Below are 19,872 nucleotides of genomic sequence, written 5' to 3' on the forward strand. Positions count from 1 at the left end.
CTAAGTGCATCCGACAACGTCTTTCTCGTACTTGGAGTATTCTCATTCGTTCGGTTTGTTGAATCATCTCCACTGTTACCAGCAAACGCATACATTTCACTGAACAGGTTCATGAATTCTTCCATTGTTAAGTACCTGAGATGTTTATCAAACACTTAGAAAAATTTTGGATTTTAAAGATGTAAACACAAGAACACTTGGATCGAATGGCTCGTTCGATCGATCAGCACACACACAATCGGCTGGCTCGTTCGATCGAATGGCTCGTTCGATCGGCTGACAGACGAAAATGTGCAAACAGTACAATTTCTGTTCGATCGAGTGGTGTATTCGATCGGCTAGCAACAATGCTGTCCGATCGATTTGCTTGTTCGATCGGCTAACACTGATGATGTCAGCAACACTTGAAAATATCTGAACGGTTATGCAAACAGAATGATGACGTCAGCAAGTATATGAATCGGCTAGGTCGTTCGACCGGCTGACATCAGCAAACATGAACAGTTTTCCATAGATTTTGATCAATTTGAACAAGTTTTAGGTTGAATTTGATTGTGAAACTTTGTAGGATTGTAATTCTAATGATTGCGAATCGATCTATAGCAGTTTTGTCAAATTTTAACCGTAAAATCAATCTGAATTTTAAGTTTTTCTGATTTTAAGATGTAAAAGTGAAAAATAAAACTAGATCTGAGAAGAATCGGTCAAATTTCCGGTGAAATTTGAGTTGAATCAGTAGATATAACAAATTTCCGGCGAAATTTGTCTCTGAAACAGCAAACACGGCTTGAATTCCGGTGAATTCGTCTCTAAATCAACAAGAACGGCTTGAATTCCGGTGAATTCGTCTTTGAATCAATAAGAACAGCTCAAATTCCGGTGAATTCGTCTTTGTAGGTCTCGATTCAGCTTCCTAAAGCTCTGATACCACTTGTTGGTCCCTCGGATGGGATCTTCTTGTTCGAAAACGTAGTTGAATCGTAAATGATTAATGCGCGGAATTCATGTAATCACATAGCAGATATACAAAGACAACATTCTTCTCTGAATCACCGTCTGAAATTCTATTGAATGATGTGAAAGTGTACAGGAATCAGAAAGAACTCAGACTTACAAAAGGTAGCTAGAAAGTGAAAGTGTCAAAAGGTTCTAAATAAACTGACTTAACAGCTATTTATAGGCAAGGACAGAATAAGAGAGTGTTGGCCGATCGGCTGGACTAGCCGATCGGCTGACAATGCTAACCGATCGAACAGCCTGTTCGATCGGCTGGCAGCATGAGCACTTAACAAAAACTTCACCGTTTTCTGTCCTTCTTTACATATAAACATACAAAACATATACACAACTATACAAAACATATGACTACATGTTGACGGAAGCTACAGACGTTATTGCACTAACAGAATGGCTCAACGTGACGTAAATTTATCTTGCCACACCCCCCAAAGCGCACCGCACCCTCCCAGGGTGAAACTTTCAACCATAACTCGTTCTCCTGCAGCGAACTCCCAGTGTTTCCTAAGCTTAACAGCTTCCTGGACGGTTACGCGTTGCCGCCAAACGATTTCAGATCTGATCAACCTTTCCAGGGGTTTTGAGTACAAGTCCTAGACCTGTGATTAGGTTATCACCCATTCTAATCCAACAAGGAGTTTAACGTTACTGCTTGTGCAATGCCTCAAACAGAGCTGTCTGAATACTAGAATGGTGACTGCGATGGTAGAACTCAGCCAAAGGTATGTGTCCTCCAAATTTTCACCAAGTCAATCATACACATGCTCGCAGCATGTCTTCGGGTGTTAGGGGGTTTCGTTTACTCTGACCATCTGTCCTATAATGACGAGTAATGCTCATGCCTAGATGTGAGCCAAGGGTGTTGTGTGTCGCCTGTCATAAATCAGTATAGTACAAAATAAGGGGTAACAGGAGTTGGCACCTCGTGCCTGAAAGCCGCCTCTCTCAGAGGTCCATTCACAGCTGTGAAGACTCGTCAGTTTCCTTGATTGCAAGAAAGTGTGCTGGTAACGTGAGACAATCAACGATCACCCAGGTGATATTGTTTCCGTTTCGAGTTCTAGGTAGCCCAGTGACAAAATACATGGAAGTCTGTTCTCATTTCCATATGGGTGTTTCTGGTTGCTAATACTTCACCTTGACTTTCCCACAAGTCAAACATCACTCCTATACCTAGCTAGGTGGGCCTTCATGCCCGATCACTAGTACAAGGTTTATAAATCCTAATGTCTCTCATCAAAACCCAGACGACTAGAATATCGAGGCCGGTGTGCTTTGCTCAGCATAAATTTCCTACAGTTATTGTATAATGAAATCCATATTCGTTCCATGAGGTAGCGAATATTGTCTGACCTGCCAAGGTTGCTTCTCCATGCTCCACATGGGTTCAACTTGAAAATCCTCTTCCTTCAGTTCTCCAGTTTGAACAGGGCGAGTCGGATCAAGTAAGTTAGAGTAGATAGTGAGCTGCAAAGCTCGTGCACGTTCAAGTTTCATAGTTGTAATCATCCAAAAGTTCCCTCCAGCGATGCCATTAAATGATTTAGCTCTTTCAAAGCCAAGGTACACGGGAGGCCCTTGTGATCGGTCTAAATAACGTATCTGGTACCGTCCAAGTAATGCCTCCATCTAAAATCCCAAGACCACGGTTTTCACCGCCGGTTGTGTGTCGTGCAGTTCCTCTTCGTAACTCCACCACGTAAGTCATCACTCTCTCGTGTTGCGTCCGTGTGTAACTGGGACTCTGATTCGGACCATCATGGTATACCACTAAATCACCCGCACCCTTGGGTAAAGATGATGCTCAGTGCATTGCAGAGTTGGAATTCGAAAGCTGAAAAGACGTCCTCCTGTTTCGTCTTTCACGAACACAGCACCCTGCTGTGCTAAAGAGATTTAAGCTGTGCGACCTTCGAAAATCCTGCGAGTAAGCTGCGATAGTATCTAGCGAAACCAAGGAATTGCTGCATCCCCGAAGGAATCTTTGGTGTCAATCAGTTCTTAACAAGATGCATCTTAGCGAGATCCACGTGTATTCCCACTCCGTTGGTTACATGATCAAAATGTGTCTCTCAAATCTAGATGTGACATTTAACAAGACTTCGCACGTAATGGCTCCTCCCACAGGAGCGCTAAAATAGGACATATGCCGCCCATGGTGTTCCTTTCTCCTGGTAATGATTCTGAACGTCATCAACAAATACGGCCGATTCATGCGATCCCTAAAGCTGTTGGTGTGTTGATCAACTCAATGATCATGGTGAACAAAGTCGAAATGGCTGCATTGCGTTCGACATGTTGTTCTAAGAGCATTCTCCTCTTGGGCTTTCATCTGATGATAATTTGTTCGCTAGCCAATCCTCGAATGGAAACTTGTCCCTCGCAACTGGTCGACAGGTGGCCAATACATGGTCGAGACAAGCAGTTCCTAACTGTCACCTTGTTACGTTCTCGATAATCAGTACACATACGAAAAGGCTTATCTTCACAGGTATAACTGGGGCTCCCCAAAGCGAAAAACTAGATCCGAGAAAACTCCTGTCCAATAGTTCCTGAAGTTGATTAGGCAGTTCCAGCAACCTTCCTGATGTAAGACAATAAGGAATACTAGTAACAAGGGCTGCTTCTGACATGATATCGATCTGATACTCCACCTGACGATGTGAAGGTAAACCTGATAGTTTTTCTGGTAGCACTTAGGAAGAAATCACGAACAATTGGTGGATCCTCGATCCTCTTATCCTTAGCCTTAACATCAGTAACGAGTGCTAACATAGCGGGATAATCCTTCCGTGGACACTTCTAGGCCTTCATAGCTGGAATGGCGCTAACCCTTGCACCACTCTGACGCTTTAGAACATACAACAATCCTCCACTAAGGAGAAGGATATGCAAAATCTTCTCCTCACAGGGTCTATCTACGCGATCTCTTGATAACCAATCCACACTAACTACTGCATCAAAACCATTAAGGATAGTAGTAGGAAGGTCGATGTCGAGCACTTGTCCCACGAAGTCGAGTTTGCATCCCACAAACATATGAGGTCCCATTTGTCTTGTCATCAGCCGATTCCATAACAGGTTCGGTTTCAAGAAACATCGGGATTAAATAGAACAGAGATGAAGCGTTTAGCTTCCCATTCAAGCTACCATGTTGCTATAATCCTGGCGTCGCCCACGCCAATCCTAAATGCCCTTCCATGGGTATCATTTCCAGTGTTGTTGTTATCATTACGAGGATTTCCAGTACTGACGTCGTTTCCTTGGTTGTTGTCGTCTTAATTTAACCATGGCCAACCCATGTTGTTGGCACCTCCATTTCCATACTGTTGGTTACAATTACGAGTATCTTGATGTCGCCGTGACTGTTGCCTCTAATGTCGTTGCTTGAAACGGAGCCCTAGGATCTTTCACCGACAAGGTCCATCTTTTCACATTCCGCGTCACGTCCTAAGGCGTTACTCATCGTACTGGAGGTCACACATTCCATACTACCGTCAGTTGTCCTCACTTATGCCCCGATTGATTCGTAAGAGTTGCTTCCCATGAGCCACTGACTAGCGTTAAAGATTCAATTGAAGTCAAATTGCTATTGTTTGCTGCCGGAAATCAGGGTCGTCCAAATACTAGGGTCGGTAAAGTACTACGTTTACCCTCTTGTCCATCGTCCTTGCAAGTTGACGGAGTAATACACGGTATGTTTCCAAGGTGTTGTAGAAGTGATCGCACTTCAGAGTCTAAGTCGTCAGTACATTGAGTTCCCACAAACAAAGAGGAACGAGAGAGGTATAGACCAATCATTGATGCTGCAACATCCAACTCGGGGACGTTCGTACAAGCACCTAACATTCTACACAGTTCGCTAGGCATTCAGGTGGGTGTTTAGGTAATACTCGATAGCATCGAGATTCGAAAGGTTTCAGAGGGAAATGAAAAGATCACATTCAAGTAGGAGACAATCATTGCTATGACTCCTATAGACTGTTATGTTTCACATCAAACAAATAACGGAACGGAACCCCTTTTTCACTTGTTAAGCCTCACTGGGACTCACATGCACCCCACATTATTATTATGTGTGCACCCATAATAATATTGCAATTTGCATGCTCATCTCAGTTCCTCCTAACTCATGTCAAATGGTTCCTCAAACTCGAGTGCCAAACAGAGGTTATCAAATCGATAAGATCATAGAAATCCCAAGACTATGACATACTACCAATGCATCATAATGTAAGCAAGCAATTCATGTAATCATGCTATAGTGACAAGTGTGTGTCCGTACGCTACATCTTAAACAAATGTGTACTAGCCATGTAATGTATGCAACAAGTAAGGAAAATGAACTTTGCAAACTGGAGCTGAGTGTCATGGTCGTATTCACGTATTCAGAACTATGCGCTTATAATCTGGTTTTACAAAAACATTTTAAAACCATGTTCACTATAACCAGTGGCTCTGATACCAAATTGTCACACCCCCAAAATACCACCTGCGGAAACACCACGGGGCATGTGGTGTACCAGGATCTAGCCACCAATCACATTGAACTCATAATTGTACTTAAATAAAAACTTTCATTCATTAACATAAAGTGTTGCAAACGTTACATATCATTCCTTGTATACAGCGGAAGCATAACTCAATTGTTACGTGTTTCATAAATCATGTGTACATAAACCATTAAGCTTGTACTGCGATTCCATGTATCTCGACCCATGAACACTCCAGCATCCCAGACAGCAAGTCCCAATGATATAAACCTACAGACCTGCAAGCATGCAGACAAGTGTGTCAGACGACGCTGGTGAGTTCAAAGTTTTGTTAACGTGTTTAGTTACCAGATATGAGTATAAAACGATTCAATGATTTGATGTTGTAATAACTCGTTTACCGCTGATGGCTTAAAGTTTGTTTGCCCAAACCCCATTGCCTCTATCAAAGCAATGGTCAAGACTGGGATCATTAGTTCACTCCCGACCTCCCCGGTGCGGTGTGAGGTTGCCAAACCTAAATAGCGCTATTAACTAATACCGCGTTGCTTTCCGACAACAATCGGTAGATGGGACTTAGGTGATAGATATGCGAGTATTAACAAACATCCCATAACCCGACGTTCCTCCCCGGAACGATTACCAGATGTCCCTCCCCGGGACGCATGCTTGGAAAAAGAGCAGTGAACTCACCTTAGATTTGCTCGGTATGTTACGTTACATTACCCGTTCCCAGTTGGTCAACCAAACCCTATCGTGGTTACCAATCAACATCAATATAATGTTCACACATATCATGTATCTAACGCACACGTTGCACAAGTAGTAGACAAGTATGACACACGTGCTTATACAAATCGTAACCGTTAATCATGCAGTCCACTGATCTATAACGTTTGTCATAAAATCACATAACAAGTGTTTTATTCCCAAACCAGTCTACACCCCATGTTTATGACACATATCAACATTCACAGATACGATGCCAGTTTGATCATTGTCATCATCATCAAAACAATAACCCTAATCTAAATCACATAACATATGGTCACTTAACAGAATCTAGTATACATGCTACCAGAGATCATGGATTCCACTTCCTTAATCACTTTGAGATTATGATAACAGTTTGTCCTCATGTATACATATATGTATATACCAACACACATTTATGTCATACGTTCATAATGAATGTCTATATCTAATTCAGGCCATGTTAACTCATGTAATCTATCAAGAATATTATCAATCTGTCTAAAATATTGTCAGCCATTAATCAATTGAATTGTTGACGAGTGTTTGTTGGTATTAATTGTTCAAACAGAGATTCATGTGAACATGTGAGTTCAGTCCTCGGTGCATGTGATTTGAATCAAAGTTGCATGTGATGACAATCAATTCAAGAGATAAGGTTTAACAGATTTGGTCCAATAAGATTGTATTAATATCTCGGCCCAATACAAAAGTCAGTGGAATCTTAAATTGTTCATCAGTCCAATACTTTTGTTCTATATCACGTGTCTCTCAAGTTCTGCCATTACTTACACGACGAAATATCCCGGTGACGAAAGATCTTCTTTCGTCGGCATTTCAGGTCACGAAACACCTATGTTTCGTCAGAATTGCAGGTGACGAAACACTTATGTTTCGCCATGATCACAGGTGACGAAAGTCCATGAGGTTTCGTCGTCGAGGTCTTTCGTCATTGTTCCTGAACCGCCGTCGAGATCCTGTGTAACCCTAATCATGCATAAACCATCCATGAACAGAAATCAAAACTATAATCGGACCCCTTAGCACATATCACAAACAATAGTTTACAATGAACAATCAATGAATTATCTACCCATTTAAGCCTAATGTGGTTATGTGAATGATAAGCAACCAATTAAAATCTGATGAATGCATAAACAATCAATCTTGTTCGTAACTGAAAGTATTCAATCAATCATCAACATATTCACCCCTAATCAAAACATCGATTAATGAAAATCAAGTAGAGGGCTTTATACTAACCGATTTGTTAATGAAAGAGAGAAGATGGGCTGCCGTCCAACTTCTAGGGTTTGTGATCTTGTGTGACCTTATGTGCGTATTCGAGGATTATGGGGCAACAACCACATGCAATCCGTATTTTAAAGGGTGTGTGGGTGGGCTCGGATTGGTTTCGAGTGATGTGTGCCGAGGAAAGGAAACATGAGAGAGGTGTGGCCTCCGGTCCAAAGTGGGTGTGTGTGTTAAGCGAGTTTGTGGCCCAAATGCATCAAGTAATTTCACGGTTCAATCTAGTTAATCACCTAACTTAATTAAATGACACATAACACACATAACACATTTAGTTATTTCTGGCGTAATAACTGATCACCACATAAACATTCAGTGGTGCACAATGTAGAGACGCAGGTCAAAGGTTCGGGTTGTCACAGTTTGGCTCCTGGGTGTCGCCCATGTTCGATCGCAGAACACACACTTCAAGTGTGTGTTTTGTTTTGATTTTTCTTTTATTAAATAACCTTATTAAGTTATCCCAATTTAACCCCTCGTGTTTGGTTCGTTATTAAGTTGGCAACATCCTACTTATTTTTAACAATATTCTCAATTATTAACTAGGTTCAATATTCCTAGTTAACTTGGTGGATTCGGGGAAATTATGACCAAGTCTTATTTTAAGTCCCGTTAACTCGGGCCTCTTATAGACTTTATTTTCCTCATAAGCTTTTACTCATGTTTTATTCAATATTAGGTTTATTTATTTAAGTCCTAATATTTACCAGTTTAATTTTTACCACTAAGGGTACTCTACCCATCTTTTAGTATTAACGGGGTTTGATTACCAAACCCGTTTTTGGGGTGTTACAAGTCTACCCCCATTAAAGAGGTTTCGACCCCGAAACCTTTCTTACGTAGTGCCTTAGGTTCAACTCTACGGACTTGGTTTCAGCAACTACTTGCGCATTGCTCGCAGATAATAATCTCACCAAAAAGTATGGTAATATGTTTTGGTTTTAAAGCGTATGACGTATGCGCCTTTCATGTGTAAGGCCTCGTAGGCCATTACTTTCAGCTTGTATTTCTTATTTTAGTCACTTATTTGACCGTGTTGTCATCTGATCACTCGGTTGTATTTATTTTCAACATGTTTACTTCAAGCTAATCTTATTTCAACAGGCGCTTTGTATAAGTCGCAACACTATTCCGACTTTAAAAGGTTTTACCGGCTAGACTGATTAGTCGCCGTCACTTTATTCCCCGTCATTCGGGTATATCTTATTGCCGACCCGGCCTTTTGCGTGTTTTTTGATTTTCATATCTCGTAACTCACGTTACGATTTGATTATATTCTATATCACTTTTTGTGACCGTGATCACATCACATTTTGTTTAAGTTTATGTCGACTTTTATTATCGAAAATCTTTCCTTCGAATGTATCGCCTTGCACCTATCAGTGTTAAGATCTATATTCCTTGATATTAATCATTTTCCGAATTCGTTTCATAATATTCATATTTGTTAAAGCGTTTTTTCTCATTAATACTGAATTTTAGTTTAACGCTTTTCTCTTTAACTCATGTCAACTCCAAGGAATTTACGTCCAAGGATTTATCCCCTTCCGTTGTCATTTCGGTAATGACTTCACCCACTTTTGTGACGTAACACAATTTAAATAATTGTGAATTATTTTGTCATTTTTTCCCGTTTAAATATTTTAGTGAAATTCTTCACTTTTGTCAACCAGACCTTTCACAATTCTTCGCTTTTAACCCATTTAATTAACTTAGCGAAACCCCGTCGCTTTTATACAAACTTTATCTTCCGTTACTATTTTACGCGGGAAGTTACAACCAGATTCCTTGTTTTATACTATTGACCCGTAGGTTCTTTCACTTAGCATCGTAGGCTATTTCTTTATATTTTCACCTTTTTACCTTATTAAGGTGAGACCCCAACAATTCGTTCTTTCTATTTGTGACCCCAGGGTCTTTTTGGTCCCGTAGACCTTAGCATCATTTATAATCTCGTAGGTTATGATAATCCCGTAGATCATCTTTTATTCAAGTCTTTATTCAAAGGTATATACATTTACAAATGTATATGGCGTTAAGGCACCCTTTTTATGTTCAAAATCATTTATTTTCGCTTTTATATTTCCTTTGACTTGTTCGTGTGAAATTTTATCACGTATGGATGTCAAACTTCATTCTTTGTTCAACCCATTCAACTTTAAAATAGTTGAACATAATTTATCAAAATATCTATTTACATCATCTTATCGTCTTTTAGTCATGACTCAAGACCCGAGTCTTTTGACTTTCATCCGAGTTCCCGCTTCTCAGTCTACGCATGTGTTTAAATCCTTACCCATGGCTGCATCTCTGACTGGATTCTCTGCAGGCCTGTCTGCTGTAACAGGTATGTTATTCATGTTTTCCATTATGTTTAAACAGAACTGATCAACATGTGGTATCAGAGCATATGTTGATAAACCAGTTCTGTTTTCGTATCCATTATTCTGGGATTAAAAATCTGGAAAACAAAATTTTTTGCAAGTTTATAATGTCACGGCTGGTTTCGGGTTTTATTGTACCGAAATCAGTGTTTTCAGGAAAGGGTGATTAATCGTGTCACACGAAACTAATATGGGTTAATTTTATGTCCGAAATCTATTAACAAAAGCCTTAGAATTCAGGTTTCGGATCCCAGAATTATGATTTAATTTTCTAGGGTTCATCATATGTTCTAAGGAAAACTCGAAAATTCCTTAAGTTTTGGAATATGATTTGGATTAGTGGGTGTTTTTACTGTTTTGATCTGAATTTTACCTATTGAAATTTTCGGAAACTGTTAAAAGATAATCAGTTATATGTTTCGAAATCTTTTGATAAGTTTAGATCAGCAATAAAACAGGAAACATTATCCCACAATCCCTAAAATTTCGAGTTTTCAGTTATTCACAATAACAGTTGTTAACAGTGGACTCGAGACCATCAGATTGTAACTCGAGACCATCATATCTCGACTCGAGACCACAAGGTCTCGACTCGAAATCATAAGGGTTCTCAAAACTTTACAACTCGAGACAACAGTCTCGACTCGAGACCACTGAGTTTTCGACTAAAGGCTTCAATCTTCACAACTCGAGACCGTGGTTGCGACTCGAGATCTCATTATGGAGTCGAGATCTCATAAAACACAGTAGTCGAGACCATGATTACGACTCGAGACACTAAGATTGCGACTCGAGACCTCATAACTGACTCGAGATCTCATAACTTAGTCGAGACCTGACTCGAAACCTCATTATTTTAGGCTGTTTCATGTGAACTAAAATTCAGCTCGGGGCTCCGCCCCGAACCCCGTGCGGGGGCACGTTGTCCGCGCTAACAGGTGGTTTGCTATTAAATACTTGGTTTTGTTAACACTTAATTACCTAATCAGATAACTTTTTACAAAACTAAAATAGCTTAACTTGAATGAGCTTCTGATGTATCATTTCTGGCCAAAGCTGATTTAATACATCTATTTATTGTTCAAGTATTATAAAAGGCTATGTTGAGTATGCAATACAAAAGTGAAATGTCTTATTTTCTGGCCAAAGCTGATTTTAATTCATTTATGTCTAGCATACTTGACAAGTGCATAACTAAAGTGATTGTCTCATTTCTGGCCAAAGCTGATTTGTCACGATTACTTTGCACACATACTTAAATGATTACACTTCTGGCCAAAGCTGATTTGTCTTCGTTTAAGTAGAATTTTAACTAAGTCTATTATTTTGATGTTAGTAATAGACAATATCATAACTTCATAATTAAAATGGTCATTATTTATGCCTGCCTTCGTATAACATGCCCTTAGATCACACTAGGACTTCTTTTTCTTAGTATCATAACTTGCTCATCTTATTTCCGCTATCAGCACCCAATTGCGGGATTCCACCTTTGACTGGTGATAACTTTGCTGAATGGAAAGATGCCCTCATGCTTACACTTGGATTGCTAGACTTTGATTATGCTCTAAGAGAGAATAAGCCAGCGGACCTTACTACCTAAAGTACTGCTGTTGAGCAGATAGTTCATGAAAAATGGACTAGGTGTAACCATATGTCTCTCATGTTCATGAAGCAGTCCATTCATAATGCAATTAGAGGAGCTATTCCTGATTCTGAGGATGCTAAAACCTACCTGGCTTATGTGGAGGCTCAATTCAAAGGAACATCAAAAGCGCACGCTAGCACTCTTATCCTCAAGCTAGTGACGACTAAGTATGATGGGAGGAGCGGCATTCGCGAGTACATCATGATGATGCATGACATGGCCAATAAGCTGAAAGGGCTAGAGATGGAAATCAGTGATGGTTTTCTTGTTCACTTTATCATCACTTCGCTTCCTTCATCTTATGAAGCATTCAAGATCAATTACAACACTCAGAAGGACAAATGGACGATGGGTGAGCTGGTCGCTATGTGCGTACAGGAGGAAGAGCGTATGAAGATGGATCGCACTACTGATGTTGCTAACTTCACCACCTCCAACTCTAAGAAGAGGAAGAACAATCATCAAAGGAAGGATGCTTCTAAAGTTCAAAAGCCAAATCCTCATACAAGTGCACCTTCCAGCTCTAAGAGCTCCTTAGGCAAACCCTATTGCAAGTTCTGTAAGAAAATAGGACATAAGCAAAAGGAATGCCCTGACTTCAAGGAGTGGCTGGCTAAGAAAGGTAACGATTTTTTCATGATACTTGAGTCCTTTAATTTAAATATTCCTGCTAATTCTTGGTGGTTTGATTCTGGTTCTATGGTTCATGTAACCAACTCTACTCAGGGATTCCTTTCAATCCGGAAGCTGGGAAGAAACCAAAGAACACTTAAAGTTGGGGATGATCGGGAATTAGAAGTGAAGGCCCTAGGAACATTACAATTATTTTTGAAAACTGGTTTATGTATTAAACTTTGTGATACCTTATATGTTCCTGAGGTAACTCGGAACCTTGTATCAGAACCAAAATTAGACATGGACGGTTTTGTTGTTTCCCATGGTCATCGCAAACTCTCTATTATCTATGATTCTGTTGTTTATGGTACTGGCATTCTGGATGGTGGTCTCTATAGATTAGAACTAGATGATAATTTTTCCAAATCTTTGTTGTCATATAATATCAATGAATCACTCACAAAGATTAAATAGATTCGAGACTTAAACACTTCATCTATGTTGTGGCATCAACGTTTAGGCCACATCTCAAGAGAACGATTAAATCGTCACGTAAAGGATGAATTCTTACCTCCTCTTGATTTCACTGATTTTGGAACATGTGTCAAATGTCTTAAAGGCAAAATGACATTAGCGAATAAGAAAGGTGCCACTAGGAGCTCTAATCTATTAGAACTCATTCATACTGACATTAGTGGTCCTTACCAAATCGCTGGCATAACAGGACATACTTCATTTATCACTTTCATTGATGATTATTCTCGTTATATGTACTTGTATCTTATCAAGGAAAAGTCTGAATCTCTTACAACTTTTAAAGATTATAAAGCTGAAGTTGAAAAGCAATTAGATCGTCAGATTAAAGTTGTGAGATCAGATAGAGCCGGTGAATATTATGGAAGACATACTGATGTGGGTCAAGCTCCTGGTCCATTTTATGAGTTTTGTAAGGGCCAGGGGATTGTGAACCAAGACACCATGCCTGGTACACCTCAGCAGAACGGTGTTGCTGAACGAAGAAATCGTACCCTTATGAACATGGTGTGCAGTATGTTAGCCAACACTAATTTACCATTATTCCTCTGGACTGAAGCGTTAAAAGCAGCTGTTCATATACTCAATAGAGTTCCTTCTAAGTCTGACCCTAAAACTCCTTATGAACTTTGGACAGGAAGGAAACCGAGTCTTAAATATATGAAAGTATGGGGCTGCATTGCTGAAGCAAAACTCTATAATCCTTTCCTAAGGAAACTTGACCCTAAAACAGTTACCTGTTTCTTTATCGGGTATCCTGATCATTCAAAGGGTTATCGTTTCTATTGTCCTTCCATGTCACCCGTATTGTTGAAACCAAGTGTGCTGCGTTCCTGGCGGATTTCAAGGTCAGTGGGAGCAGTACCAACCCTTACGAAGAATTGCAAGAAGTACAAGACGCGGGGGGGGGGGGAGACTAGTCGCTTACCATTACTCCGTTTACTCCTCTTGTACCCAATGCAACAACTGCACCTGAAGCTACTGCATAAACTCTATCTCCACAATCAGAACCCATTATACCTCATAACGAAGGCACATCAAACGCTCAAAACCAAGACAACGCTGAAACCGAAAATCAACTCAGGAGGTCATCTAGGCAAAGAAGGCATATTAATTGGGATGATTATGTTACCTACCTGACTGAAATGGATGTTGGAAAGCTCAATGATCCTATCTCTTATAATGAAGCCATTAGCAGTGATCAGTCTTCTGAATGGAAGAAAGCAATGATTGATGAGCTTGAATCCATGAAGAAAAATGACGTTTGGGATTTGGTAGAATTACCCAATGGTGTTAAACTTGTAGGATGTAAATGGGTGTTCAAAACAAAACTGGATCCGAATGGGAACGTTGAACGCTACAAAGCGAGATTGGTTGCAAAGGGCTACACTCAGAAAGAGGGAATTGATTATCAAGAGACGTTTTCACCTGTCTCTCGTAAAGATTCATTACGGATCGTTATGGCCCTAGTAGCTCATTTTGATTTGGAGCTGCATCAGATGGACGTCAAAACTGCTTTCCTTAACGAAGACTTAGACGAAGATGTTTACATGAAACAACCTGAAGGCTTTAAACCTGAAGGTCAGGAGCATCTAGTCTGTAAGTTGAACAAATCCATTTATGGGTTAAAACAAGCATCACGTCAATGGTACCTCAAGTTTGATGAAGTCATGAACAGACAAGGTTTTATGAAGAATCAAGTGGATCAATGCACATACCTCAAGATGAGTGGGAGTAATTTTACTATACTTGTCCTTTACGTAGATGATATTCTATTGGCAAGTAATAGTTTAGATATGTTGCATGAGTCGAAGCGGTTACTCTCGCATAACTTCGACATGAAGGATCTCGGAGATGCTTCTTACGTCATTGGCATCGAAATTCACCGAGATAGACACAAAGGGATCTTAGGATTGTCTCAGAAGACTTACATAGATCGTGTCCTTACACATTAAAACATGCAACAGTGCAAACCCTCAGTCGCTCCCGTAGTTAAGGGAGATGTTTTCGGTTCATTCCAGTGTCCGACAACAGAGGTTGAAAAGGAGCAAATGAGTCAGATACCTTATGCGTAAGTAGTCAGGAGCTTGATGTATGCTCAAGTCTGTACTCGCCCAGATATCGCTTATATTTTGCTGGAATGCTAGGCCGTTATCAGACTAATCTGTTAGGTCAAATTGAGAATGATGTTATCAATTAAGGCGACATTATTTAGCGAATTTGTTAATCGTATGAGGTGGCGACTTTAGGATTAGTATTTTGATATTTTAGATATTGTAGTCGCGTGTGTTTTTGTGATTTTAGTAGGTTTTCCAAGCAAGAGGCGGCTTGCTTGGAGAACAAGGCTCAAGGTTCTATAAATAGTAAAGTAAACCTCATTTGTGAGGTGTGCATTTGTGAGCCACCACCTCGGGGGAGCTCACCCGGGGTGGATGATTATCTTGTAATCTTTTGTCACTATCAATGAAAAATATCTTTCTTTCAATCTTATGTTTGTCTATCTTTCTATTGTTTATCTTGATTCTTGGCTCAAAATCACCCGTCTCGCTATTTTTCACCGAACCGAGACTAAAATCGGATCGTTACGGGACTATCATTTGGTATCAGAGCCTCGGTGGCTCGTTTCAGCTTTCGGTTGGGTCGGATCTTCACCGAAAACCGCCGGAGACGTTAAAATATGGCAGATTGAAGATTTTTCATTGTTTTTCTTGTTGTTTCATATCTGGTTTTGTAGAAGAAATAGTGAGAGAAGTTGGTATGATCGATGGTTGTTTGTTGATGTTTCAGATCCGGCGACTTTGTTCACCAGCGATTTTATTCATCCACAGATTCTGAAAGTTTTGGTTAAAATACATGGGTGGCAGCGGATATGTGCTCATTCATTCTTTTCTGCCAACACACACCAAAGGTGTGAATGAAAGTGTCTCTATGTTCTCTCTCCACTTTTCAGCCGTACACAACCTTATCTCCGCCGGAAAATTCATGGTTAACAACACAGCACAAGAAAAACTCGTCTGAGGGCTTGGCCGGAGACTCTGATGGCGGCAGCTTCCTCTAGGGTTTTATTCTCACGTTTCACCATTCCACCACCACTAACCGCCACCCTACACTCACCACCTCCTCCTCCGCCTCTCGCCGCCGTCGAACAGCGTTTGCAGATCTGGGTTTTGACAAAGTTTTGGATCAGCGGTTTTGCAGATCTGGTTGTTGACAATGGGTTTATCAGCGGTTTTGAGATGGAGGGGATGCTGGATGACGATGGTACGAGATTAGATTTGGTTTGGTTTATGTTATTTAAAACAAGTTCTATTCTTGGTTCGATTTTTCAGTATTTCGATGGTCTTGGTTTGTTTGTTTAAAATGGCTTATTTCATCCACAATGCCCTTCACCGACGTATGTCAGATGTTATATTGTTTAAAGGATGTGCACGTCGATTCCGGTTGAGAGCCGGATGTTTACCGGTGAAATGGTTGTTTGTGGTGGTTACGGGTTCAGATATCAGCAGTAAAACAAGGGTTTTGCAAGGTAGACAACAACGAATTTGGGGGTTAACGATTGTTGTTACTGGTTTTCATATGTTCTATGGTTGTTGCCAGTGTTCCGGTATGTTGGTGACGGCTAGTTTACTCCAATGGTTGTCGGTGACCTTAGAACAACCGCTGAAGTGCATGGTAGTCTACAGTGGAGAGTGGCGGACCATGGTGGTGTTCTGTGGTGCAAGGCGGAAGGCGGAGCACGGTGGTTGAATTTGGCGGAGCACGGTGGTTCGGCTGCTGTTGTTGATCATCGTAGAGAGAGAAGGAAACAGAAGATGGCGGCTGGGTTTGAATGTGGCGGCTAGGGTTTGCAAGGTTTGAGTGTGCATGGGCTTGGGCCCCACTAACAAATGATTACTTAATCACTGGATGTAATAATGAACTTGGGCCCAACTAGTAATTTATGTGATCTTATGCATACAGAGATCTGCGTTTCATGTTAGATGATGACTTGGGCCCACTAGCAAATATCCAGGCTCCTGTTTGTTGTCAACCAATACAATTAAATTTGGGCCGACCTGATTTACGAAGACGAATGTGGGTGCATTTCGATCAAGCCAAGGTATGTAATTATTTTGGGCTGCTAGCTTCTGGTTGACTGATTATTATAAGGATGTGAGTTGTTTGAAGTGGGATTATAAATGGGCCGGATCTTAGAAGTTTATTTGTGGGCCTAGATATTTGAGGCAATTTTGGGCTAAGATTTGATTGGGCCGGGAGTACAAGATTATTACATGGGCCGAAAGAGAATATTGCGATTTTGGGGCTTTAAAGTTTTGACCGAGTTGAAGATTTTCAAAACGAAACGGATTATTTTATTTCGATCATTGGAGGTTCGAACCTTTATCACATGCCAGTTATAGTAGAGATGTTCAATCGGGCGTAAAGCTTACACAAAGTGGGAGTTGCCGACTGAGTTTGAATCTTGAATTAATTTGGTGGGTCTAAATTTGCGGGGGAAACGACAATGAAAGATATTTTATTTTCAGCCTATTTCTGAAGATTCGAAGACGACGTCAAATTTATTTTTGAAGATCATTTGAAGAATTGATAGCATCATTCTCGGGGGAATATTGTTAGGTCAAATTGAGAATGATGTTATCAATTAAGGCGACATTATTTAGCGACTTTGTTAATCGTATGAGGTGGCGACTTTAGGATTAGTATTTTGATATTTTAGATATTGTAGTCGCGTGTGTTTTTGTGATTTTAGTAGGTTTTCCAAGCAAGAGGCGGCTTGCTTGGAGAACAAGGCTCAAGGTTCTATAAATAGTAAAGTAAACCTCATTTGTGAGGTGTGCATTTGTGAGCCACCACCTCGGGGGAGCTCACCCGGGGTGGATGATTATCTTGTAATCTTTTGTCACTATCAATGAAAAATATCTTTCTTTCAATCTTATGTTTGTCTATCTTTCTATTGTTTATCTTGATTCTTGGCTCAAAATCACCCGTCTCGCTATTTTTCACCGAACCGAGACTAAAATCGGATCGTTACGGGACTATCATAATCCTGGCCTAGATAACTGGAAAGCAGCTAAGAAGGTCCTTAGATATCTGCAAAGGGACGAAAGACTATAAGCTGACTTATAGAAGAAGTGATTACTTAGAAGTGGTAGGTTATTCTGATTCTGACTTTGCCAAACGCAAAGATGACAAGAAATCCACTTCGGGCTACATCTTTATGTTAGCAGGCGGACCTATCTCATGGAAGAGTCATAAACAACAGTTAACTACAACTTCCTCAATGATGGCAGAATACATTGTTGTTTACAACGCAACCTGTCATGGAATGTTGCTTAGAAATCTGATCACTGGACTCAAAATCGTTAATTCCATTTCTAGACCATTAAAGCTTTACTGTGATAACTCAGCTGCCGTTAGTTTCTCGAACAGTAACAGTTCGACTGGAGCTGGTTTATATCTCGATACAAAATATTTGTTCGTACGTGAACGAGTTGAGGAAAATAATCTTTGTATTGAATATATTAGTACTAAAGATATGCTTGCGGATCCGAGGACTAAAGGTCTCCCATTTAAAGTTTTCGAAGAACATGCATCGAATATGGGACTTACTAAAGACCTTATTTAATGGCATATTGTACTAGCTTATGTTTTAATTAATGAAATTTCCTCAATTTGATTTTGTATGTCTCTAACATATGTTCTGCCGGTGTAATGACATATAGACAAATATAAATACAAATCAGACGCTAAAGGGCTTATGCGTATTTTGATCATAACTATTAGGTTTTAAATTGAGGCTATAATATGACTAATGGGGGTCCTGAGTCGAATGATGATTCAACTGTTGTATTTCTCTGCTATAGTTCTTGGTTTAAGGCTAAAATGAGTGTTAACTCCTGGCCAGGCTCATCTAATACTCATGATAAATGATTACTCGGCTAAGTGGGAGAATGTGAGATTAAATATATTATTGTTATAATATTTAATCTTGTAGCCATTATAATCATTTATATTATATAGATCAAAATATATTAATAACCTATTAATAATTAGTTGGTAATTGTTGATGGACCATATTACCCTTATTAACTAATTAGGTTTCCTCTTGGGTGTATATATAAAGAGATATTAGAGAGTTTAAGGGTTAGACGGTTAGACAATTACACAATTCCACAACCCTAATAACATCAAATTCGGCTCTCTCCCTAATCGAAACCTCCCTAGTTTCGGTTCATCACCATCATAATCTTACACCCTAAGGAGGAACCAGATCATCCTGACAAGTATGTCAAACTCAATGGCTGCATCTCTGACTGGATTCTCTGCTGGCCTGTCTGCTGTAACAGGTATGTTATTCATGTTTTCCATTATGTTTAAACAGAACCTATCAACACAATCTATTCACGTGAACCAAATACAGTAGATGCATTATTCGTTTATTTTTTTTAATTGCTAACCCTTGGTTTCGTTTAGATATTTATGAGAAAATTGAGAGGATGAAGATCGAATCAAGTTTGAAGATGTTTGTTTTAATTGTTAACACGATGGTTGTAATAGTTTTATTTAGAGTTTGTTTTATGACTTGAAATTTTTTATTGTTGCTTTGCTACTTTTATTTTGGTTGGTTTTAACTTTGAATGTTGCAACTCTTAGTTAATGTTTTAAATGGTTTGATTTGTTTTTATTGAATTGCTAATTTTACGATTTAATTGTCAACCGGTTACCGCGAAAACCGTTTACACGAGAACCGTTTAACCGGTTAGGAACCAAACCAGAACCGTTATGATACGGTTCGGTTCCGGTTCTTAAATTTAGCAATTAACGGTTCCGGTTCGGTTCGGTCCGGTTCTGAACCGTTGCACAACCCTACCCGTAGGAATAGAGAGGCTGCTTCCAGTGAGACCCCCGACTCAATTGTAGTTTTGCATCAAGCCTTAGACATAAGGCACATAACACTCAGCAATTGAGACAAATGCCGATTAGTGCATGTACCCCTTTGTCTTTCGGCTATCAACGCCACCACATGATGCATGATTAACCATCCGCCTCTTTTAACGTTATTTTCACGAAATTGGTAAAATAACGTTAGAATTAGTGCCCGAATAGTTTGAAGAAT

This window comes from Helianthus annuus, chromosome 4 (assembly GCF_002127325.2).
Source record: "Helianthus annuus cultivar XRQ/B chromosome 4, HanXRQr2.0-SUNRISE, whole genome shotgun sequence".
NCBI classification, from domain to species: Eukaryota; Viridiplantae; Streptophyta; class Magnoliopsida; order Asterales; family Asteraceae; genus Helianthus; species Helianthus annuus.